The following is a 25,204-nucleotide window of genomic DNA, read 5'->3' as shown; positions in this document are numbered from 1 at the left end:
AGGAAGGTGCATGACGTGTCCACCACAGTTATCAAGGCGGCAGCAACCAACTCCATCTTCACACGCACTTCTATTTTATGGGCAAAGGAACTGGTCCAACATAGTCCACTAGAAAATGCTAATTTGCACCAATGGCTGATTCTAGTTTAGATTGCATACAGCACACATCCAGAGCAGTGGTTTCAGGTGTTGCTGTTTGAAGATGCCTGTGGCTGAAGAACTGGAGTGTAGACTCCAGTCTAAACGTAACCTAGCTCCAAGCCTAAACATAACCTAGCCGTTAACCCATTTAAGGGGACAACCGGACAAAACACTTTGGAGAAACCTTGGATCCTGTTTTAGTGGAACCTAGGAATAAAAAGAAGCCCATGCCTTTGGGGGCACAAGTAATTTCGTAGATCTTTCAGAAATCCCAGTTCTTCCTTTTGTTTCTACAGGAAGACCCTCAGGTTCCTAGTTCAGGGACAACCATACCTCCACTTTCAAATTCAGTTGGCATCCACAGCAGCAACACTGCGTCAGTGGGAATGATCGACCATAGCTGGTCCAACCGTTCCCCCCTGCACCTATCCAGAAGAACTGCAAACAATGACTCCATGCCAGTTGGAGGCAGTCTCCTTCACAATTCTTGAGCCTGGCTCTCTACCACCTCCAACCACTGGGTTCTGGATGCCATCCTAAATGGTTATGCTCTGGAATGTGGTTATGCTCTGGTAATGAAGTGGGGGGAGGCCCATTTCATGGGGCTCCATGAAATGGAGGAATGCCCTCCCCCCATTTCATTACCACTCCCATGTCTAAGAATCAGACCAAAAGACTACTGATGAAGGGCTATTCTGATTTGGGCTGTCCTCAATTTCAAATGCCAAAACCAGGCATCCCCAAACTGCGACCCTCCAGATGTTGCTGAACTACAATTTCCAGCATACCCAGCCACAAAAAATTGTGTCTAGGGATGCTGGGAGTTGTAGTTCAGCAACATCTGGAGGGCTGCAGTTTGGGGATGCCTGGCCTAAACTGTTTCATACAAAAGAAATCATTCCTCATGGTTCCTTGAAGTCCATCAAGGATGCAATACAGCCTCGGGACTTTCTGGCATCCATAGATTTGTTGGAAGCTTATCTACATGTGTCGATTCTACTCGCCCATCTCAAATTCTTATGGTTTGTGTACAACCTCCATTTCCAATATGCGAAGTTGCCTTTTGGCCTCTCCTCTGCTCTGCGAGTGGAGTCAGTGGAGACCATGGGAAGAGGCTGGTGGTTGCCCCACCAAGGCTGAGGGCTACTGGAAGTTCATGCAGCAGAGTTCATTTCCCCCCGTTTTATGAGCTGCCTTTTAATTTCATCCTTAAATGGGGCTGGCTGAGCCTTGTTTCTCCATGAATAGTGTGTTAATCACTTTAGCCTTTGCTTCTGAAGGAAAGATAGATGTAAAATGCACTGAAAGAAAATAACGAAACAAAGGAACTCCTTATTGGTGGGAAAATTCCCCGGCCGCCGTAAACAGCACCTGCTTCCCCCCACCCTCTGAGACAGGAAGATGCAGTGAAATAAAAATTATTTCAGGAATAAAAATAACCATCCACACCACACCCTGCTACAATGCATAAACTATGGGGCAAGCCTCCCTACAATGGAAAAATACAGCTACTTTCCTGTAATGCTGTTACAACATTATAGGGCCATAATGCATCAGTAAAACCCAAATTGAGGCATCGGAAATATGGACGGCACCCTGGTGACAGTGCAACGACTGTGATGTCGAAATATGGGGAATGCGGAAGGGCGCTTAGTGGACACGTTGCAAGTGTGTAATCTGGAAAATGCCAGGGTGGCAATTCAAGCTGTAAATGCGAAGGGAGGATGTTTAAAATTAGTTTTCCTTACTTGCTGCCTATATTGACTGCTTTTAGGCCAGATACAGAGAGAAGAGTACACCTCAGGTTTGAGAGCTGATGCAGCTGACACCATTACTCTTGAAGTCCTGCCCAGTAAGTCCTAGGGACACATCTTGTTGAAAGCTGAAGAATATTGTATAAAGGCTTTAAAGAGCAACAAAGAACTTGATAAGCCTGTCTGTTTCACTGCTGTTCTTCACCAAACTGATGTAAGATGTAGTACATCCATCCATGACTGCTTCTTTTTTCTCTGAGCAATGTGCACAAGAGTTTCTGAATCCAACCATCTGTAATTTTTTTTCTTGGCAGAAATTAAATTTGGTGGATATAGGCATAAGGATGGACTAGGATACTTGTCCAAATGAGCAGAATGACAATATCCCTAATGGGAACTGTTCATAACTAGAAGTTACCATGGTATTCCTAACTACTTGTTTTATTTTAGTATGTTGCTTGAGTAGTTTCAAGATGGTATTTGTATAATATCAGGGTATTAAAAAGATAATAGAAGGAGTCTATGCCATTTCTTTTTCAGTTCTAATGTAATAAATATTTGACATAACAAAAAAATAACATTTTGAATTGCTTTTGGGTATGACAGATGTACACCCATTAAACTGCTGTCATTTCAGTTGGAAAAAAGTCATATAGATCCACATTATGATTCACTGATTCATCTATGTAGTCTTGTTAGCTGCAAAACTGAAAATATTAGAGTGAAAAAGCATTAGTTAGCCAAACTTGAGGAAGTAATATGCATATTTTGTCAAAAATCTTGTTCACCATCTGCCCTTTGGAATATACACTAACAACCAACTGATTCTAATTATAAACATGGGGGGAAAAACCCCAACTCTCATGAATTAATCCTTATTCTTCAGATGCTGGAATACTTTCCACTAGAGTATTTTTCAGGCTGCTGATTGGGGTGGCCCATGTAAACTCTCTTGTAGGATTCATATATTGATGAGGAGGAAATGGCAGAGATATGAAAAAGTCACCATCACCAACCCTATCTGCTTCTGTTCTTCAAGTTACCTTGGAACGAGCTCCTCCTTCCTCATGTAGAAACACTAACTGGCAGTGAGAGGGGAAGAAAATGAACAAGAATATCTTGTTTTATTAAAGGTTTTACTGATATTGTAAACCCCCTTGAGGTCTTCAGATGAAATGTGGTAGGTATATAATGTAATAAACAAATGAATAAAAATATTGTTTTGAAAATAGTTATTATCTGCAGATTTCATATCTGATAAGATGACAGAAAACTGTTCAGTAAAAAATAAAGGCTTCTTTTTTTTTTTTTGAAGTTCCATTGATTTCAACAGGGAAGACAAACACATGCTTTGTTCTCCCACTGAACTCAATGGGATTCCAGAAATGCTTTAGCTAGATAATACTATATTTTTGGAACGAAATGTCCTCTTGCATGAGGTGCTGAACTTCTCTTCTCCATTTGAACAGGATGGGGGAAAAATTATTCCAGGAATTGTTTGGCTGCTGCTGAGATTGCTCTCTTGTTATGGTTTTATGTTGTGCTATTAGTTTTGATAGGGAAATTTTATTATATATTATGTAGTTCTACTGCTGTTGCAAGCTGCCTTCAACTAGGAAAGGCAGGATCAAAATATTTCAAACACTAAATTTTAGGGCATGAGGCCAAAAAAGAAAAAAAAGAAAGAAAGCTTTGTCCTTTGCCATCCACCCTCCCACCCCAGCCAAGCTCACACAATCCTCAGACATTTCTGGGAGCTGGAAATTGTGTAGCTTGCAGGTCAGTTGGCTACTGCCAACACCGTGATTGTTCTGACCAGTATCAAAACTTACTAGCTGGAAATGGGACAGTGCTAGTGGTGCTCACACAGTCTATGGATTATGTTGTGTCCAGGTTTCAGATATTTCCAGGTGCCTGGCTGCCTTATCTGGTGGTTGTGGGGGTGGTCATGGCGGGATGGAGTGGCTCAGAAAGTAAAGAAAGTTTCAGTGTGCAGAGTGTGGTTTATTTTAGAGGATTCCACCTGTATCATAGCACTGCTATTTTGTTTCTATAGGATTCACTTTTGTCTCTGTGGGATAAGTGCTTTACAATAGTGGTTTCACACTGACTGCTTTTAGGGAATACTTTTTATAACCACTTGAGCATTAAAGGAATCCTTGTTGCCTGTTAAGGAATCTCAGTGTGTTGCAGGGGCTCTTGAGCATATTCTAGGATACACTCTCAGTCCGTGTGGATGTCCTGGCTAAGGCTGTTGGACATCATAGTTGCTCTGAGTCTGCTCTAGAATGCACCAATGTTTCCCTGAAAGATGCAAATGCAGAGGAAGATCACTAGTGCTGAGAGATCTTGACCTTATGGAATGTTTTTCTTCCATTATTGATAAACATCCAAGAACCTTCAGGGTTCCTAGGAATACAATTTGGGAATTACAGTTCTGCAGTACAGATCACACAAACCAAGGGAGTATACAAAGCTGTTTTCTTAGATTGTTGTTCAGCTTTTCCTTAAAAAATTAAACCCTACTGCAATTTTAGGATCCCAGGCAGTGTGTTAGTAGAAAATCCATATCCTAACTTATATGTTTTTGTTTTGTTTTTGTTTCGTAATATACTATGCAGTATTGAACCAACATCAGGTGAAGAAAAATACCAATTGCTTTCCTTTATTGACTTTATTATGAATAAAGTAAGTCATAACAGCAGTCATAGGGTAAATTTCAACCTCCACTGAATATTTTGTACAGTAACGAAAATGTTTTACATTCTGTAATGTTGTCCTTCTAGGGTGTTGTCACTACCACCCCAGTACAAAATACCCCTATATATGAAAGAGTTACCAAACGCGGTTTGGTATGTAAATGAAAAAGTACAAGTGAAATTTTGCACCCTAGCTTTGAGTGGGGTTTTCTTGTTTGGAGGCAAAGGTGCTCCTGCTCCACTGTCATAAATCAAGCACTGTTGGTGCTTGATTTACAGGATTTGCTTGAACACATCTTTGTTGGAGATGGAGTTCCAGTGCATTGACCTTTTGCACCAACTATCCTAATGACCACTAGGGGCATTGGGAGTAGAGGTAGCTAGTGAAGGTCTCTTTACGTGTACCTGCTTGCCTCTATTCTGTGACCCCTGAGGTACTTCCTGTAGTGAGTCAGTCCTCTTCCTTTCCTCCTAAAGAGAAGATGGAAACATCTCTCTCTCCCTATTCATTATGTAACTGATAGATAAGATAGGTCTTTCGTATCTCAAATGTTATTCACCAGTAAATTAATCTAGCTTAGATTCTACAGTGATCTCCATGTGTGTTTCTTAAATAGCTGCAGCAACTAAATTCTGCACCCTGTAACTGGAGTGGTAGCTTCCTTGAACTTTGCTAAATAATCACAAACCCCAACAGTTTTACAAGGGTTTGCAAATGTAGCTCAGGGTCCATTTAAAGTTCATTTGCACCTGTTCTGGTGTCCTTGATGGCCCCATCTCGGATCTTGCTTTTGCAGCATTTTTGCAAGATGCCCCTTTAGTGACGTTTTTGTTTCCAGGATGTAATGCCATCTTACATGTGTCCTTTGGTGAAGAAAACATGCCACATGGCCCCCTCTGCCCTTGATATAGTAATACGGGTTTTTGTGGCTCTTTGGTACAAGGTAAACACATAAGGAACAGAGAATTGTGGAAGGCTACATGATGTGAATATATGGGAAACATAAATACCTCATTAAAACAATGATAGTGTTTGTTTCATGACAAAAATGGAGGGTTAAGATTTATGAACTTTAAGTTAAGGCATTGAAAAAAGGCTTCATGTAATCTGGTGATGTTCACCATTCAATAAGCTTAGACTATATGATCTGAAAATTATTGGTGGCCCATTAAATCTCCATATTAAACCTGTTGATTTTACTAACTCGTGACCTTTTCAGGGTGTCTCTTTAGGATCTCAGGTTACCTGTCTTTGGAAAAGCTCTAGTGTACATCTCTTCAGTCCTTCCTAGCTTATTTGCTAAATTGGCGAAGGATTTCCTATAATATGCTGGGAATCTAGGAAAACTGAACTGACATACTTGTATGCTAGAGCTTCTAATGCTTCTATAAATAGCTACAACTAGGAAACAAGTGCTGCTGTTGTTTTTATTTAAAAAATCAAGACCTTGAGGATAATATTCAGGAGCTGCTGGAGAAAAGTGATGCTCATGAAATGACAATTAATTAAGATGAAAGACCAGTGAACACAACCACTGAAAGAAAAAGCTTTGAAAACCAAAAGAGAGAACCAGGTTTGGAGGATTAGATAATGCCATTGCCTTGAAATGTATGCTGTATTTCACTGTAGAACCTTATTGATCTCTTTTACTTTGTTGCCAAGGGAAAATACATATTCACAATTTTTTGTAGAGTTAAAATACTTGAATATATCACAAATTGGGGAATTTTTGAGCTGGTTATTATAAAGCAATAAGAAGGATCTTTAATGCTTACTGATATAGATCTATAAAGTCTTATTGAACATAATTATGAATATGGAGAGAGTGGTTTTATATGAACATCTTTTTTTTTTAATCCGCTATCAGGTCAGTGAAGCAAGTTCTGCTGAACTGAGCACATCAAATATCCCTAGTTTGTGAGGGTCTGAATTAAACCAGGAGTCTCAAATTGAGGACAGCAATGCCAAGACACTGCATCACCATGACAACTTAATAGAGAAAGAGCTGCCAGTCTGCTGTCTACTATGTTGAAGTGAAAGATAGTGCATGTTTCCAGTCCAACAGCAGTTGGGTGATGTATGGGGCCAATTGTACTTCACCTGGTTCTATAAAGCTGCTGACTTTGGCCTGTTGATTTAGCTTGAGTCATTCTGAAGTTACCCATTCCAGGTTGCTTACCTGTTTGAGTTTAGGTAATTTAACCTGATAATCTGTTACATCATATGCTTTGCTTCTCAGAACAGTGTGTTTGATTGATTGATTGATTGATTGATTGATTGATATACCACCCTTCCAAAACGTATATATTCAGAATGCATATTCTGAAAGGTGGGGCTTAAGGATAGGACTTTGTAGTACATGGTTTATTATTATCTCTTTCTCCTATGGACAGGTATGTATTGGGAACAACCCCCCTGCCCCCACAATAAACACCTTCCCACAAATGGGAAATTAAGAGATGTTCTCCTTCTATAACTCATGTCTTATAATGGATAAAAAGTATCTCCATGAAAGAATTTCAAGAATACAGGTTCCAGACTGATTTTTCCCAATGTCTTTGCAGTAAACAGGCAAATGAAAAATTGGCCATCTTAACAATAAAGAGTAAAGTAATGAGATAAATGTTTGATAGGTGAGTTTGCAATAACAAAGCAGCATTAATGAGATAGGATTATTACTTCCTAGAAGCTAATGAACTAGATGTAGAACAGACAAGGGAAAACACCTCTCCACTAACTATGGGATTCTGAACTGTTGGTCAGACACATTCTTTCATTTCTGTTTTCAATATTTTAAAATGATATCTAAAATATGAAAAGACCTTTTATCTATAGTCCACATTTGTCTAATTTAAGTAGATCAAATTGAAACTCATTACAAACTGAAATGAAATAGAGACTTATCACTATCCAGTATAGTCAATGAGCTGTGTGCCATGCCCCTGCTACCCAGCTGACCAATGTGCCTGTGTGGTGGCGGCCATTTAAGGGGTCAGCATGGCAAAACCTGACAATATAATATCATTGATTAGAGGGTTGCAACTTCTCTAAGGCTGGGTTCTGTCAACCATGTTAATCTCAGTTAAATGAAATAAATGCCTTTTCCATGTCAAGCTAGCTGAATGCTTGCTAAGAGTTTTGAAATATACATGTTTAGCCTACCATACCTTGAATCCAAAGTTGTCTTTCTGTTAATAAAAAGCTTCTGCTTATGGAAGGACTGTTTCTGACTTTGCGTTGCATGGAGATGAGAACATTGCATGGAGCAAAGACATTCCAGATCCGGAGAAGTTTTCCATTAGGACAAGCTATTTCATAATTCTTTATATATACTCTCTTTTAAAAATGACTTTTTTAGTTGTGGCCCACTACATATTTCTTGTACTGTAGTACAATCTCTGGTACAATGTAGCACTCAACTGGAAGAAGGCTTTGGCTAACATGTGCAAAAGAGTTCATGGAACAGCACCAATATACTTTCTCCTTTTGCTCACAGTTCTTTGGATCCAAGCCATAGTACTTAAGAGTGCAGAAAACGTCTTACAGAAGAATCATGAAGAAGTTCCATTCCTGTTTTTTAAAACAGAATTTTATTACTTAAGAGCACCACCGTTTCATTGCATGCAGTCCTGCATATATGCCTGTTTGGAATTTGGTAAACTAGATTGTGGGCCGGAACTCATGGCTTTGAGAAATGTGACCACTTCCCTGAATCACTGGTTTTGAAAAAGACCAAATTAAGAATTTCTGGGCCTAATAACACGATTTTGCTTTAATATTTTGTGAATATCATGCTATCCTAGTCTACATCCAGTAGGACTTATTCCCAAGTAAATATGCATAGGATTGGTGCCTTAAACTACAAATAAATAAAATGTTTTTATTGTTAAATTGGGGATATGAAAACACAACCACCCTTAAAATACCAGGGTTGTTTTCAGCTTTAAGCTCAGGGCCATTTAGTTCTCTGTAATTCAAATGGTTATTTGAATGAGTCATATCTATATGTGAACAAAATATTTTCAGTTGTGGACCTTGTTTAAAAAAAGGGAATTACATAGAGAATAATTTCTGTTATGGAAACCAAGTATAAAGGAAAAGTTAGGCTTTCCCCTTAACTGTCATGAATATCTTCTTAAAGGAGCTTTCATTTTCTTTCAAAGAGCTCAGCTTCAGTGCTAAATGAACTTGTATTAGAAGCTGATACATAAAATCAGGAAAAGACACAAGGCCAAACTGCATTTGATATGTAATGCATCATTACCTCTGATGAACTTCGTTTTTATTTAGTCAATAGCAGTCATGGAAAATTTCAGCTAGATCAGGACCAGTGTGTTGGGGTGCAGGAGGGCTTTAATTCTTTGCTCCCACTGCTGTTCCAATCTTGAACTGTTACCTGGGGCATAGCTACTATTTCCCAAAGGAGAAAAGCTCCCACTGACATCAATGGGAACTTTTCTCCAAGGGTAAGTAGCCATGAATGTGGAAGTGATCCAGACCATGGTGGGGGTAAAGCATTAATATCCCCCTATCCTCATGCAGTGGTCCCCAATCCTGATCAGATAAGCAGATGGTGTGCAGAATTTGACCCAGATTGAACGAAGTAACATGGTGATTACATATCATTTGAACTGTATCATAAAGTGGAGATTCTCTTTATATTTAGTAGAAGGAGAGCAACTGGTCCTAAAGCCCAGTATAGCATTCTTCCAGTGGCTGTTGCTGGTGTCTGATGTTTCGACTGTGAGCCCTTTGGGGACAGGGAATCATGTTATTTATTTGTGTGTTTTGTGATATAAATGTCTTTGGGAATTTGCTGAAAAATGGCATATAAATATTTGTTGTAGTAGTTATTCTTTTCTATGTAAACAACTTTGAGAACCTTTTTAAAAAAAAATATTAACAATGCTATTCTACCAAAGACAACCACAGGGCTCTGGTTGCCAGGAGTTGACACCAACTCGATGGCACACTTTACCTTTATATAAGTAGTAGAAGTATACATCAGTTCATACAAAAATTCTTAGTTGCTACTGCATAGATTATTCTTCATGTTAGACTATGAGGTTCTGATTTTATGCTCCTGAAAATAAAGGACCATAAATACTCTGAAAATACAAGAAATACGAGAGAGGGAGAGAGAGAGTCATAATTGGAACTGAATCTTGGAGATTTAAAAATGCCTCTTTGCATTCCAATAACGTACGTTCTATATGTTAAGCTGTCATACCAACATTATCAATGCTTACCTTTCTGAGGTTGTAAGTGATGATTTAATGGCATCTTTATTCTGAGTTGTGCACTAGAGAGACTCACTGTTTATTGTTTCAAAAGCATAAATCTATTCAGATTATGTAAAAGTAGCTGATTCACTGATTCGAGTTAGATCAGTTTTAGTTCACCATCAATGGCAACACATTTTTCTTCTCTTATTTGATTATGTGGCATTTTGTTAATTTCTCATTTCATTGTTGTGCTTAATTTGGCCATAAATTAATTTTCCTTTCTTTCCCCTAATTTTATGTTCTTGGTTTTCTAGCCAATCTTTTGATATGTGACACATTTTATTCTTATTTTCCTTAGTTCTGATCTGAATTCAGACTTTCTTCTGCAGAGGAATGTTGCAATGTTCACTGTATGCATTGATCTCTGCATCGTGGCCTATCCCACTATCAGGTTCCTGAAGGGTCAATAGGAGGCTTGCTGGATGAGGATGCAATTGGGCTCATGTGATAATGTCAGTGGCCTCTGCCAGGTGCTGCTATCCATTCAACAGCTGTGTGTCCACAAAAAGCTGAAGTAGTACCCTCTCCTTTAAGAAGATGTTCACGGTTGCCTCCCCTTTGGTAAGGGCATTGGTGTTTACACCTCTTACAGTGGTGGAATCTACTAGTCTACCACTGAGGTGTTGCATGCGCTACTATTGCTTTCAAGCAGGGCATGAATGAAAGAGAATGCAGCTCTCCTCTATAGTTTGTGCCTAGCATTTGATATTAAAAGGTGTACTTCTTGACCACTGGAGGTTCTGTTTAGCTAACTTAGTAGAGAGGCAATTGCTTGTCTAAGGCTATCTGGAGACTTTTACAGCTAAAGTGAAGTTATATGCTTCATCACATATAAAGAAAGGCCAGGTTAGGAAACTGTTGGGAATTCTCTCTGGTAAGAGAAACCCTTTTTCATTGTAGCAGAGTGCACAGAGGCACAACACAGCGGAATTTAGTTAGGCATGCGTGTTTGCTGAGAGCAGGGGCGTAGCCAGACTGCTGGCGGCTGCGTCGGGCACCCCTGGTAGCCACCCCCCCCACGTCTGACGTCAGACGCGGGGGGGCGTGGTCTTGCTCCCGAACTGAGCCTTGAGGCTCCGTTCAGGAGTTGTAGTTTAACTGCTGAAGGGGCCGCGCGGCCCCTTCGGCAGTTAAACTAAGGCTGGTGCTGCTTTCGCAGCGCAGCCCAGGAGCAGCTCTTCCCTGCAGGGAAGAGCCGCTCTTGGGCTGCATTGCAAAGGCAGCGCCAGTCTTTTAGCTCCTGAAGGGGCCGCACAGCCCCTTCAGAAGCTAGTTAGGCTGGCCCTGTGTTCGCAGGGAAGAGCTGCTCCTGGCTGGTGCTGCAAATACAGCGCCAGCCTTAGTTTAGCTCCCGAAGGGGCCACATGGCCCCTGCTCGGGAGCTAAACTACCACCCCCGCGTCTGATGTCAGATGTGGGGGTCGTGTCGGGGCCGCTCTCGTGGCCCCTGATTGGTCAGCGGCCTGGGTTCTTTGAACCCGTTGGCCCAATGGTGGCTCCGCCCCGACTGAGAGTAAAGTAACTTGGAGCCAGTTCATAGTTCCAAATCAATATAAATGGTATTTATTAGAGAACTCCATTCTAGATAGGAAAGTGAGGAGTTAGGATCTCAAATCTAGCTAGCTAGCTGGATGCAGATAGATTCTGCATCTCTGCACACATGGTGCAGGGGAGAGGAGCTTGCATGTTGCAAGGTGGAAGGAAGGGAAGAGAAAGAAGAGATGAAGGAAGTGGCTGGAAGGAAGGAACTCCTTAAGATTAGCAATCTACATATCAAAGGGATAGTGTCAGAGCAGTAGAGAAGGGATGACCAATGTCTTGACCCTCTAGCCCTCTGACTCACTAGTCTGTCCTCCACTGTCATTGAGACAAGAGACAGCGTATAGTCCTTCACTTCCAACAAAACAAAATATCTAAGGAATGAGAATAGTGAATTAAACAAAAATAAATACTGTATTTTTATACACAACTTTTTCTGTCTGAAAAGAAGTTTCCACCATGATCTGAAAAGCTATGTATAAATACTGTAAATAATAAATAACAATTAAAATGGCAATACAGTGCTAAAATTGAGAAGAGGATTCAACAATTGGAAATGGGGAAGTGCAAAAAGCGTATTGGCTTAGAATTCATAATAGCAGCAGCTATTCTAAATTATATTAAGACATAACAGCCTTGCTGAATCAGGCCCAAGGCCCATCTAGTTCAGCATTCTGTTTGCCACAGTGGCCCACCAGATGTCTCTGAGAAGCCCACAGGCAAGAGGTGAGGCATTCTCTCTCTCCTGGTGTTGCTGCCCTGCAGCTTATATTCAAAGGCATCTGGCCTCTGATCCTGGATGTAGCCTATAGTCAGGGTTGAAGAAATGTTGGCTCAGTTTATCAGCCAGACAAAATATTTTACTTGTCAGATGGTTCTTCAAACAATGTTGGTGCATTACTCATTAGGACTTCTTTTACTTGTCAGGCATCATTTTCCATTCGTCACAGACTAGTAGACTAGTTGATTTCCTCAGCCCTGCCTATAGTAATCAAGACTAGAAGCTGTTGATAGACCTGTTCCCCATGATTTTGTCTAAGCACCTTTTAAAGCCATCCAAGTTGGTGGCCATCACCATATCCTGTGGCAGAGATATAATTATGCATTGAGTGGAAAAAGTACTTCATTTTGTCGGTCCTAAATTTCCTAGCAGTCATTTTCATGGGATGACTCATTCCGGTTGTGAGAGGAGAAAAAATTCTCTATATCCACTCTCTCCACACCATGCATAATTTTATAGATCTCTATCATGTCTCCCCTCAGTCACCTTTTTTCTAAACTAAAAAGCCCCAGATGTTGTAACCTTGCCTTATAAGGAAGATGCTCAATATCCTCGATCACCTTCGTTGCCTTCTTCTGCACCTTTTCAAGTTCTATAATGTCCTTTTTGAGATATGGTGACCAGACACAGTACTCCAAATGTGACCGCACAATAGATTTATAGATTTGTATAAAGGCATTATAATATTAGCAGTTTTATTTTCAGTTCCGTTCCTAATGAGGAATGCTTCCATTCCTAGCATGGAATTCCTACTCTCTGGGCTGGTTCAGACATACATTTTAACTGCAGTTAAAATCCCTAAGTCCAATTCGCACCACAGTTGTACAGCTAGCCGCCGCAAGCCTAACAATAGTAGAGGGAGAGGGGAGCCCCTCCCTGCCATTAGGCCTCCCAGCCTGATCCCAGCCAGTTCCGCGGCCAGACTGGGCAAAGTGTGACCGCATAATTCAGCTGCAATTTCTTGTGTTCTCTAGCAGAGCGTATCGAGCATGATTGTGTATTTTTTGGAGCGCCCCACCCACCCTCGGCAGGGGAAGCCCATCGGAAGCCTTTTCAATGCTAACGCCACTTCTGCCAACCATGGCACCACCGTCCCCCCAAGTGGCTCTGCACCCCAAAAGCGCCATGCATACTCCAATTCCCGGGGGGATTGGGGCACTTGGGGGTGGAATTCTGCTTTATTTGCAGGAAGGGAGGGAAGAAGAGCCATCCCAAAGCCATCCCATCCCAAAGCCACTGCAAGCAGCTTGCTGCCCAGTGGGCTAACAATCTTGTGAGAGGGCCAGTCCACTGGGGCTATACTTGAGTCTCTTAAGGCATTATCACCACCTATGCTCATGAGCTGAGCCAGCCACTTAACCACCAGGGAATCCAAGGGGGCCCTGCTTTAGTGGGCTCCCCAACTATCCTTGTTGAAAAACAGAAGAAAAAAACTTCCCTCTCCCCTAATCCCTCTTCTGCATTGCATGCACCCCGGAGGACATTGGCACACCCTATGTTCCATAGCCTGGCCTCGTGCATGGCTGTGGGGTGGGCCAACGGGACAGCACATACACTTAAGTTCAAAAGTTCCTAGGTCTGATCATTCTGTGTGCCATATGTAGAGGAGCGGGCACTGGGCATCTAGAGAGAGGGCACTTTCCCCTGCCCCCACCATTGGCCCAACTTGGTGGAGTGCAGGTGCTGCTTACGACAGCACACCTGTGCACAGGTGTGAATGGCCAGGCAGGGGGCGGGTTTCCTGGGCACATCATCCACCATCCCCGGTAGCAGGAAAGCAGTCTCTAGGATGCCCCTGCCCACTGCCTCCCAGCACAGCTCTACTTGTAGCACCCATTGAGTGACTCTCTTGTGAGCGGCCGTAGTCTGCATGGCCATTTTGTTGCCACACTCATCATGTTTTCATGACGATTAACCAAGGCCCTACTCATGAGTAAACAGGGTTGTTTATTCATTTACCACCCTTTCTTTGTAAAATAAAAATTAAAAAATCATGCATGCACATGACATGTGCGTGCACCAACGTGCACAGGCGCATCAGGTACTTCTGAAGGTGTCAGGGCCGAAGAGGCAATGGGGCGGCAGGGAGGTACGCTGCCACTCCAAGGGTCCCTTTCAAAACAGAGTGCTGGTGTGTGTGTGGGGGGGAAATGGAGGGAGGAGTAAGCGCACCCTTCCCCTCCCTTAAAGTCAACCCCCCACTTTGAACTTCCTCGCCTGGCTCCGTACACATCCCTACTCAGTTTAGGAGTGAGTATGCACTCTGTTGTGAATAAAGATGCAAATAACTCATTCAGCCTCTCTGTGATCTTCATATTCTTCTTAATAATCCCTTTTACTCCCTTGTTATCTAATGGCCCAAATACCTCCCTGGCAGGTTTCCTGCTTCTGATTTATTTAAAGGAGTTTTTATTATTTCCCTGGACACTTTTAGCTATATGTTCCTCAAACTCCCTTCCCTCATCCCTTATTGTCTCCTTGCGTTGCTTTTGCTGGAATTGGGGGCTGTTCACATAAGAAGCCCTACCCAGGCTTGTGCGGGCCTACCAGCTAGAGCTGGGATTGAAGCCGATCCTGGTGCCCTCCTGCCAAGTAGCCCAGGGATTTCCACTGGGCTCTTACCCTGGTAGAACAGGATCTCAGTCATGTGTCTGCTCGCACCCCCCTGGCGGTGCCTGCAGCAGCCAAACTGACTTGCCTTATAAAAGGACCAACTATGGATTAACCTCTTTATCTTATTAATGGTCTTCCATGCAATCACACTGATGAGAGCTGCACCTGCTCAGATTGCTGTTTGGGAAACTTCTGTAGCTCATCAAAACCAGCAAGCACCTAGGGGCTAGTTGACCAAGAAACCTTAGCTCCTATTGGTTAGGTTGAGTCCCGAGACTGTAAGGAGAGGGACACAAGTTCCATAAGTTCTAAATGCTGATATTCTCTGAAGACTAAGCTGTGTGAGTAAGCCTCTAGTTTTACTCACTCCAGGGGCGTAGCTATAATTGAGCAAAAGGGTTCAAAGAACATGGGCCCCCAGCTCCTGAGGGCCCTCCAGCTCCATCCCTCCCTATTTTCTTCATTATCTCTCTCATTTTGGGGAGGCCGCCAGGGAGAGGGATGAACATGGGCCCCCTCTCCCCTAGCTATGCCCCTGACTCACTCAATTACAGTACCAGGAGTTAGCTGACAGTTCTTTTGTTCTTTTTTCCATGCCTGTTCTTTCCCTTTCAAAAATTAGCACCATATTCCTGCCTTTTAAAAAAAGTGTTCCCATTGTTAACTTGTAGTTAACTCAGTTAACATTGCTAACTCAGCTGTTGTTGGCTGAGAACTCTGAAGTGCTAACTCTCCCCCACAGGCGTACCACCTGGGTATGTTATTCTCTGGGCACCCAGGGTAGGGATAACTGATTAAGTGCCCGGTGTCGACTCTTAGCGCAGGAGGTCAATTCCCATGGTGACATGAGACCTCCTAATTGCATGTTACAAAAGGGAAGAATCTAAGGAGACCAAGCTGAATCGAGTATCAGATCAAGCTGAAAGGGAAAATGGGTAAGGTGTGTGTGCGTGGTGGCTGTTACACGGGGATGTAACAGCAGGAGAGAGGGCATGCCCTCTGCTCTTGCCTGTGGGCTTCCCAGGGGAAACTAGTGGGCTACTGTACGAAACAGGATGTTGAACTAGATGGGCTTTGGGCCTGATCCAGCAGGGCTGTTCTTATGTTTTTAAGGAACTAAAGTTAACAGAAATGTTCCTTAAAAACATTTGCATATGCACAAAGACAAACACCCCATTTCCCCACACCGTCCCTTTCTGCTTTGTTTCTCTTTTTGTTTGATAAAGATCTTCATTGAAGCTATAAGCCACTCTCTTTGCTTGACCAAACTTAACAGCTTCCCCCGTTCATGGAAATTGTTTGCGAAGCTTCAGAACCAGATTGATTGGTTGACTAAATGTCACAGGAAATGTCATAAAGTTGAAAATAACTTGATTTAGACTTCAAAGCGGCAGGTCACGCCACTGGGGATTCTAACAAAGGGCACACAGTGTAAGGATGTTGATACAATTTGGAGTTATTTGATTTCAAGCTGTAACAATATTTTCTGCTAGGTAAGAAATGGCATGAAGGTTAAATCTTCCATCTCACAGACATGCATCTATAAAGGATGGGGATGCCTTATGTTCAGTTGTTCTGAATTTAACCAGTTTAGAATTCTATCAACATTCTAGTACATTTTTAATATGCATGTCCCTTCAGGTTCCTGTTTGGCAAATATATTGATGGTTCATGTTTTTGATTTATGAGAAGAGACACAAGTTGCTGAATTGGGAGATTTGGTCTGTGGGAGCCAGAAGCAGTCCTTGGTGTGCCTTGGGAGTGAGTGTTTTTGAGATCAATGTGATTTACTTCCAGCCAACTGCATAAAGCCTCATAGCTGAATTTTTTGCTGAAATTTGAAGCCAAATAAATAAAAACCAAAGTACAGGTGAAACCCGTTATCTGCAGGGGTTCTGTTCCTTGGGGGAACCGTGGATCTCAGAACTGCAGATAGCAGGGCATTGCTGCAATGGAAATTGCGGCGGGGTGGTGGGTAGGTTCCTGGAGGCTGGGGGAAAGGGCAAAATCACGTTTGTATCTTATGAAGTTGTGCAATGAATTCTTTTAAAAGCACTCTAAGGTTAATCCAGTTATGAAATGGGAGTTTCTCTTATTCTAGAATTTTAATTTAGAAAATATTTTTATTCAGTTCAGTATCTTTATTACAGTCACTGACCAGAACAGAGAGAGAAATACATACAGAAGCCCAGCAGAATGAATCAAAATCAAGGTATATAATAACCATAAAAAGAAATTATTTAAATCTAACTAAACCGTTCATAATAAGCTCCTGGTGAATTTTACTGGCTATGAGACAAATTTAGCCACATTATAGAATATTATATCATTCTGGTCAGCAAGAAGGTAATTAAGATAGAGGGAATCGGTACTCTGTGGATGGCAACTTATAAAAGGTGTATGCCACAGATCTCGATAAAATTTACAGTAGAGGAGCCCATGAGCAGTAGTTTCAATGGTTCCTGACTTACAATAACAAAGATGTTCTTTATAAGGAGTTTTTGATACCTCCCTTCCAAATTGCTGTCTGCAGGGCATTGCAGTGAGCTAACGTAAGGGCTTTATGATATTTTGATATTGCAATCATATTTAAATATCTGGCAGCGTTAAAGCTTAGAACTTGATTGCCCAAGGAAACACTGGCAGGAATGGAGCCCTGATAGCTGTCTCTCCATCCAGGTCATAAATTTATTGTCTAAGTGTTAACCTAGCTCTTTCATGCCCCAGAGATATCAGTACAGAAGGAGAAAAGACACAGAGGTGCAGCTTCACTGCTAGCTTCCTTTTCCATCTTGAGGAATAGGTGCCAATTAACACAGATGGAGCCAAACAGGTGGAGTTGGTCTTGACCTTTAAAGCTCTAGAAGTACTGATTGTGGTTTTTGACCTGACTTTTAACTTGTTTACTCAGTTTGGTTAATTTTATTACTTTTATTGTATATTGTATCTTTTTTATTGTTGTAAGCTGCCACGAGCAGTAGTGTACTGGAGGGGAGGGGTATAAATATTTTAAACCAACCAACCAACCTGCAGGATGGAAAACCAACTTTAGCCAGAATTCAAAAGTATTGATCCATATTCTGGCCTCCATTTTAAGCAATCCAAACAAAAAACTGCACACACTCGGGTACTTGAAAAATGCTTCTCAAAAACTTGGACTGCACAGATTCTACCTTGGAAAAATTTGAATGCATACCAAGTTGAGCCCTATACAGGATCTGAACTTGGGTATTTTTATTTATCTTTGTGGTAAGGTATACAGTTATACTGGAGGTTTTATACTGAATGCAGTAGAGGCAGCTAAAGCACTGTGGTGATTGGGCAGTGGGGATTCCATATGCAGATGGAGAGAGAGTTTAGATCAGTTGGGGTGAAATTGTTATTGGTTGGGAGGTGTACTTTATGTAGTTCCGTGTAAAGGAGAGGGAGAATAAATCCTTGGTGGTTGTTTATCCTGAATTATTTATCCTGCCTATCTAGCTATAAGTGCCTCAGAACATCATGGTGGGGCTTCACAAACTTTTCCCTTGTGTTATATTCTCATTAAAAATCAAGCAAATGCCCCCACCCCCGCAGCTGGTATTTGCCCTGTAGCAGCAAAGATACAGGTAGATATATGTTTTGCACTGTGGGGCCAGTAGAAGCTTTAAGTCCTTGTTGTAGCATAGCTTATGCAAAGGATCTTGTTTGCAGCATGGCTTCTGAAAAGTAAATGTTGCCTGACTAACATTTTGGAGTTTTTCAAGAGTATCAGCAGCCATGTGGATAGAGGTGATCCATTTGACATTGTATACTTGGACTTTCAAAAAGCTTTTGACAAGGTCCTTCATCAGTGGCTCTTGAGTAAACTTAGCAGTTACGGAATTAGGGCATAGGTTCACTCATGGATTGGTAACTGGTTGAAGAACCCTGACAGGAAACAGAAGGAAGGAATAAATGGAGATATGTAAGAAGTGGGATCCTCCAGGGGTCAGTATTAGGACCACTCAGTAGCATCTGGTGGCCACTAGGGCTGGGGTGTGGCGAGAGAGCTTAGTCACTAATACAGCCCCCACTTCACAGTGGCTTGGATAGCCAAACTGCCACAGAGGAAAGCAGTGGAGGAAGCTCCTGCCTTGGCAACTGAGCTCTCCCTAAGAGGAGTCCAATAACTGAAGGAAGCATCTCTGTTCTGCTTTCCTCCACAGCTGCTTGGGTAAAATGCCCAAGACCTTGTGGAGGAAAGCAGAATGGAGTCACCTTGGTGACAAACCCCAACAGTCACCTGCCTTAGCTCTTGGGCTCTCCCCTTAGGGACAGTCCTGACACATAGAAAGGAACGTCCTGCTCTGCTTTCCTCTAGCGGCTGGCCAATCAGTAAAGGGGGTGGGTTGCATTACCCTCCCAACTTAGTTAAACAAAGTTTAACAAGCAAACAAAAGTTCCTGTCTAAATAAAGCATACTTCTGTCACAGAAGGAATGCACCATATTTTGACAAAGGATTTTATTGTACACCGCCCAGAGCCTCTGGATGGGGCGGTGTATGTATGTATGTATGTATGTATGTATGTATAAATAAATAGATATATATATATATATAGAGAGAGAGAGAGAGAGAGAACTGGAGAAAGGAGCAGAAGACAGCAACCAAAATAATCAGGGATCTAGAGCACCTTCCTCACAAGGTAAAGCTACAATATCTGGGGCTTTTTAGTAGGCATGTGCACGGAACCAGCACAGGGAATTTCAAAGGCACTTGCCCCTCCCGCCACTTTCCCCCCACTGGCGCTCCATTGTAAACTGGTCTGGCGGGGTGGCAGTGTACCTTTCTGCTGCCCTGTCCCCTTGTCGGACTGGAAATAATTGGAAGTACCTGGCGTACATGCACATGTCAGGCATGTGCGTGCGCACATCGCGCTCACTTGGGCACGCTTCTGGCATGCAAGCATGTGCCCAATGTGTGTGTGCGCACCGGGTACTTCCACTTACTAATGGGTCCGATGAGGGGTCGGGGCAGGCAGGTACGCTGCCACCCCACCTGACCGGTTTACAACGGAGCGCCAGCGGGGGGGAAAGCAGCGGGAGGGGCAAGTGCACCCTCCCCTGCCCTTAATGTCACTCGCTTGCCTTCGAAATTCCCTGTGCTCTCCAAGGACTATTTCCTTGGCTGCGGCGGAGTGGTGTATGAACTTGTGAGGGAATGCAAGGAGGTGGCAGCAAGTAGTGGAAGAGAACTCAAGCTAGGGTTCTTATGAGGAAGTGCAAGCTGGTGGCAAGCTAACAGGGGTACTTAGAAGTTATATGGGGTACTGGGGCAGGGTGGCGAATGGACTTGTGAAGGCAGGTATGGCAGCAATTAAGTGGCAGTTGTACTTACCAGGGAATGCAAGGCAGAGGCGAGATGGGCCATGCAGTGGCTTATAAGTATCTGTTGTATTGTTTTTATCCCTGTTTTATATGTTTTTAGCTTGATGTTTTTATTGCTTGATGTTTTTATTGCTTTTTATTATATGTTTTAATTTTTGTAAACCGCCTTGGGGTTTTCTTTTAACGAAAGGCGGTATAGAAATGTAATTAATTAATTAATAATAAAATAAAATAAAATAAAATAAGGTGCTGGCAGACTGCCTTTGAACACAGAGGTTTTGCATCAAAGGTATACTGCCTGCGAATGGGAAGACTCCAATTAACCAGCATGGGTAAGCTCTTCCCCATAGTGTCTGGAAAAATGCCTGGAAATCCAGTAATAAAAAAACCCCTTCAGTTTCAGATGAGTTAAGATGCTTTATATTTTCACTTGTGCTCTAAAAGCATAGAAATTGCAAGTTAAGTTGCCTATGTTAATTTCCGAGCCACATAAGCTGTAAAGTCTTTGTACAGTCTGGTTTATTTATTTATCAATCAATCACTCATATTTATATACTGATTGATATGTATATGTATCTAGACGGTGTACACAATATACAATAACTTGCAATATAAAAACAAAAATAACACGTTTCCACAGAATAAAACAGTTTAAAATTAATTTTAATTAAAAGCCTGAGAAAACAGATGTGTCTTAAGGATCTTTTAAAAAGCATCTGAGATGGAGAAGTTCTTATTTTGACAGGGAATGCATTCCAAACCCCTGGGGCAGCCACCAAGAAGGCCTGGCTTTGAGTTGCCACCAGACGACCTGGTAGCAACTGTAACTGGACCTCCCAGATGATCTTAATAGGTGGCAGTGTTCATGATAAAGAAGGCAGTCTCTTAAGTGCCATGGACCTAAACTGTATGTGATGATGGCTTTAGAAATGAGGCTCCATGCACCCACACTTTGCCTTGATCAGAAATGTATCAGGCAGAAATTCATCAGGGACATCTCTAGGAAGTGATTAGGGAAGCTGTATCTGTTAAATGTTTGCCCGGATGCATCCCTCCCCAGTTGAATGTCCAACTGAAAGACTAAGACAAAGTGTGGGTGCATGGAGCCTCATTTCTAAAGCCATCATCATATACCAGACTGTACAAAGTCTTTACAGCCTATATGGCATGGAATTTAAGGAGAAGACCTTAACTTGCAATTTCCATTCTTTTTAGAGCATGAGTGAAAATGTAAAGCATCTTAATTCTCAGTTTAAAGAGAAGGCTTTTGGATAACTGAATTGTAGCTCTTACTGCTGCTGCCTTATTGTAATGTCTCCCAGCTGTTCTCCCCATTCCCTGGAAGGGAACAGCGTTGAAGGGACACTGTGCTGGGTTGAAAAGGGACATTTGCTCTCCCCCTGCTAAATATAAGAAAGCTACTAATTTAAAAGGTGCTTCTTTGCCCAGTTAGCAGGAGTTGACTGTATCTGCAAAGATATTGTCCCTGCAAAGGGACTAGCTTGGCTAAAGGACCAGCTTTTCTATATAGAAACAACAGCACAATGAGGGATAAAAATAAATGTAACCTGTACAACCAGCTGTCTTATGAGTAGCTAACCTTTGTTTGGTTGGAAAGCCTGTAGGCAAAGCATTTTTTAAAACAACCCACCAGATAAACATACCCAAAGAACAAAGTTATTTTGGGTCTTTTATTTTTGGTCCCAAAGTACATACTGACCCTTCATAGTAGTGATCAGTACATTTAAAAAGGAAATTCAAATGTATTATGTCCACATCAGTTTATTCATCTTGACAGAACAAGCACACAGTCTTCTTTGCTTTATGTATGCATTGGTGTATATAAACTCAAGACCAATAGTTTTTCGTTGGTATTTTTAAAGATCTAAATGTACTATACCCTCTCAACTCTTTTTGACCCTCTCTGAAAGCCATTTTATCACTAGTTAAATGTGTGTCAGCACCTTTTGAAATTAATAGGAATTCATTGAAGGTACATGAATGCAGGATTATACTTCTGCATCTTAAGATGAAACCATATCTATGAATTTATGTATACCTGATCCTTTCCATTTGTAATAAGTAAAATAGTGATATTAGAAAATTTGGAATAACCAGAAATTGTACGTAATGTATATGTTTAAGCCTGGTTGATTTTTTAAAAAGCTATTTTTGTTAATATATATTTGAAAGTCTGAACCTAGTAGCCTCTTTGAGACCAACTAATTTTATTAGCTCATATTTTTTCATGGCTATAGTTTACTTCTCCAGATGCCAGAAGTGGAGCTAAATCTTTTGGGCTATTAAAATTAGTTAGTCTCAAATATGGTACTGAACATATTTCAGCAGTAGTTATTTAAAATAATTAAGGTGTTCACCTTTAAATAAGTAAGGTGAACACATCTATCTGACTACATTGTAAATGTAGAATTTATTACGATTAAGACACTTGTGGGTTAAAAAAAAAAGCTCTGAGATTTTAGCTGTGAAGGACCAAACTAGACATAATGTGGGTGATATCATTTATTTATTTATTTATTTATCATATTTCTATACCACCTGAAATATACATCTCTAGGCGGTGTACAAAACTTAAAACAATATGTAAAAATCAACATAGATTAAAATAGATGAAACAATAAAAAGTAGCATAAAACAGAAACACAAAAGGTCAAATAAAACAATTATTAAAACAAATTATTAAAATTAATGCTAATTAAAAGCCTGTGAGAACAGGTGAGTCTTGAGGGTCTTCCTGAAAACAAACAGAGAAGGAGAGGCTCTTATTTTAGCAGGGCGAATATTCCAAAGCCCCGAGGCAGCCACAGAGAAAGCTTGGTCCTGGATCTCCACCAAACAAGCCAGTGGCAACCGTAAGCGGACTTCTCCAGAAGATCGTAACAGATGGCAGGGTTCATGACAAAGGAGGTGCTCTCTTAAATACTCTGGACTCAAGCTGTTAAGGGCTTTATAAGTAATAACCAGCACTTTGTATTTCACCCAGAAATGTATTGGCAGCCAGTGCAGTTATTTTAAAACCGGTGTTATGTGGTCCTTCGTGTTGTCCTAGAGACCAATCTGGCTGCTGCATTCTGTACCATTTGTAATTTCCAGACTACGTACAAAGGCAGCCCCACATAGAGTGTATTACAGTAGTCAAGCCTGGAGGTTACCAGCATATATACCACTGTTGTAAGATCATTTACCTCCAGAAATGGATGTATCTGGCGTATCAGCCAAAGCTGATAAAAAGCGCTCCTGGCCCACTGCCTCAACCTGAGAAACAAGGGAGAGCTTTGGGTCCAGGAGTACTCCCAAGCTATGTACCTGATCTTTCAGGGGGAGTATAAACCTGTCCAGAACAGGCAAATCTAAACCATCTCTTGGGTCCCAACCCCCATAGTCAGTAAGGTGTGCTGTAAAGTTGATTTCGACTCCTGGTGCCCACAGAGCCCTGTGGTTTACTTTTGGTAGAATACAGAAGGGGTTTACCATTGCCTCCTCCCGCGCAGTATGAGATGATGCCTTTCAGCATCTTCCTATATCGCTGCTGCCCAATATAGTACCAGCGGGGATTCGAACCGGCAACCTTCTGCTTGTTAGTCAACCTTCTGCTTGTTGTACAGTCACCATTAGGTGACTGTACCTCGATCTTATTTGGATTCAACTTTAGTTTGTTATCCCTCATCCAGCCCATTACTGCCTCTGGACAGGCATTTAGACAAGATATGCTTTTTCCTGATGAAACTGACATGGAGAAATAGATCTGGGTTTCATCGGTATAGTGATAACACCCAGCACCAAACCTCCTGATGATCTCTCCCAGCAGTTTCATGTAGATGTTAAAAAGCATTGGAACCTTGTGGATCTCCACACTTTAGTTCTTACTTTGCAGAACAACAGTCTCCAAGTGACACCATCTGGAATCTACCAGATAGGTAGGAGCGGAACCACTGTAAAACAGTGCCACCCAACCCCACCTCTCTCACGTGATCCAGAAGGATACCATGGTCGATGGTATCGAAAGCCACAGAGAGATCCAAAAGGATCAGCAGGGTCACACTCCCTCTGTCGATAGCCAGTTGGAGATCATCCATCAGGCTGACCAAGACAGTCTCAACCCCATATGTGATTGAATCTCCTGATGTCCTTTTAAATTTGCTAAAAACATCTCTCTCTGTGTGTCTATGATCTTTCCTGGAATAGATGTTGAACAAAGTAAAGCCTCAACATCTGCTAACTTCCTAGAAACAAGCAGTCCTTACAACCTTTACAGTATTTTGTGGGGAATGGTATGGTTGAGTGGAGTACAGTGCCCACCAGATGTATCAGATCATCAGATGAGTATCCATGGGTAAGGCCAGCTAAATTAATTACTATTGGCTAATGTCCAGACTAGCACTGTGCTGGTGCAACAGTGACTGACATCCATGTCATGCTGTTTTGAGGAGGGAGAGGTGATTTTTTAAAATTATCTCCCCTTCCCTCTGAAACCCATTGTGCCTCCCTCAGGGACACATTATTGCACACCCCTAGTCTGGCTCTCAATTATTGTCTTCAGAATAATAAAACAAAGAACTAAAATTGTTCTGACCCAGTTCATTACCTGCTTGATATGGTAAGTGTCTAAACAGAAATGAATATGGAAAGAGATAGGACAGAGTTTTTGGTCAAGAACATCAGGGAAGTCCTCTGTCACAGCATAGGGATTATTTTGTTATTAATACATCTGCTCAGAGTGCTGTCAAGGTTAACTGGCTATAGCAGATATTCCACCAGGAGTGTTAAATTCCTGATGACTGAAAGTTTGATCTGGCAGCTTGCAACAGTGTATATTTTTCTGACATTCTAAACGTCACGGAACACTTTCTCTGCTTAGAACAAATAAGTGACCTTGCTATAAATGGGCAGAGAATTGGTGAAATAATGAAAGCATGTAATCTTGAAGGCTGATGGTTGTGAACTGAAGTGATGTGCAGAGGAAGTAAAAGTAATAAATGAAATGCCATTTTGCAAGGAAGAGATCAGTAGAACAGAGAAATCC

At 41.7% G+C, this 25,204-nt stretch overlaps 1 protein-coding gene and 1 long non-coding RNA gene across 9 annotated transcripts in view; both read left to right on the top strand.

Moving 5' to 3' along the window:
* KCNC2 (potassium voltage-gated channel subfamily C member 2) overlaps positions 1-25,204 on the top strand; it is a 183,835-nt gene that overhangs the window by 32,967 nt on the left and 125,664 nt on the right. The window lies entirely within an intron of this gene.
* On the top strand, positions 1,881-7,766 carry LOC128327256 (uncharacterized). The gene is made up of 3 exons (XR_008308552.1): positions 1,881-3,075; positions 4,517-4,583; positions 6,463-7,766. It is a non-coding gene; the product is annotated as an uncharacterized LOC128327256 (long non-coding RNA).

This window comes from Hemicordylus capensis, chromosome 5 (genome assembly GCF_027244095.1).
Source record: "Hemicordylus capensis ecotype Gifberg chromosome 5, rHemCap1.1.pri, whole genome shotgun sequence".
Taxonomy (NCBI): domain Eukaryota; kingdom Metazoa; phylum Chordata; class Lepidosauria; order Squamata; family Cordylidae; genus Hemicordylus; species Hemicordylus capensis.
This window is presented reverse-complemented; position numbering and strand designations above follow the sequence as displayed.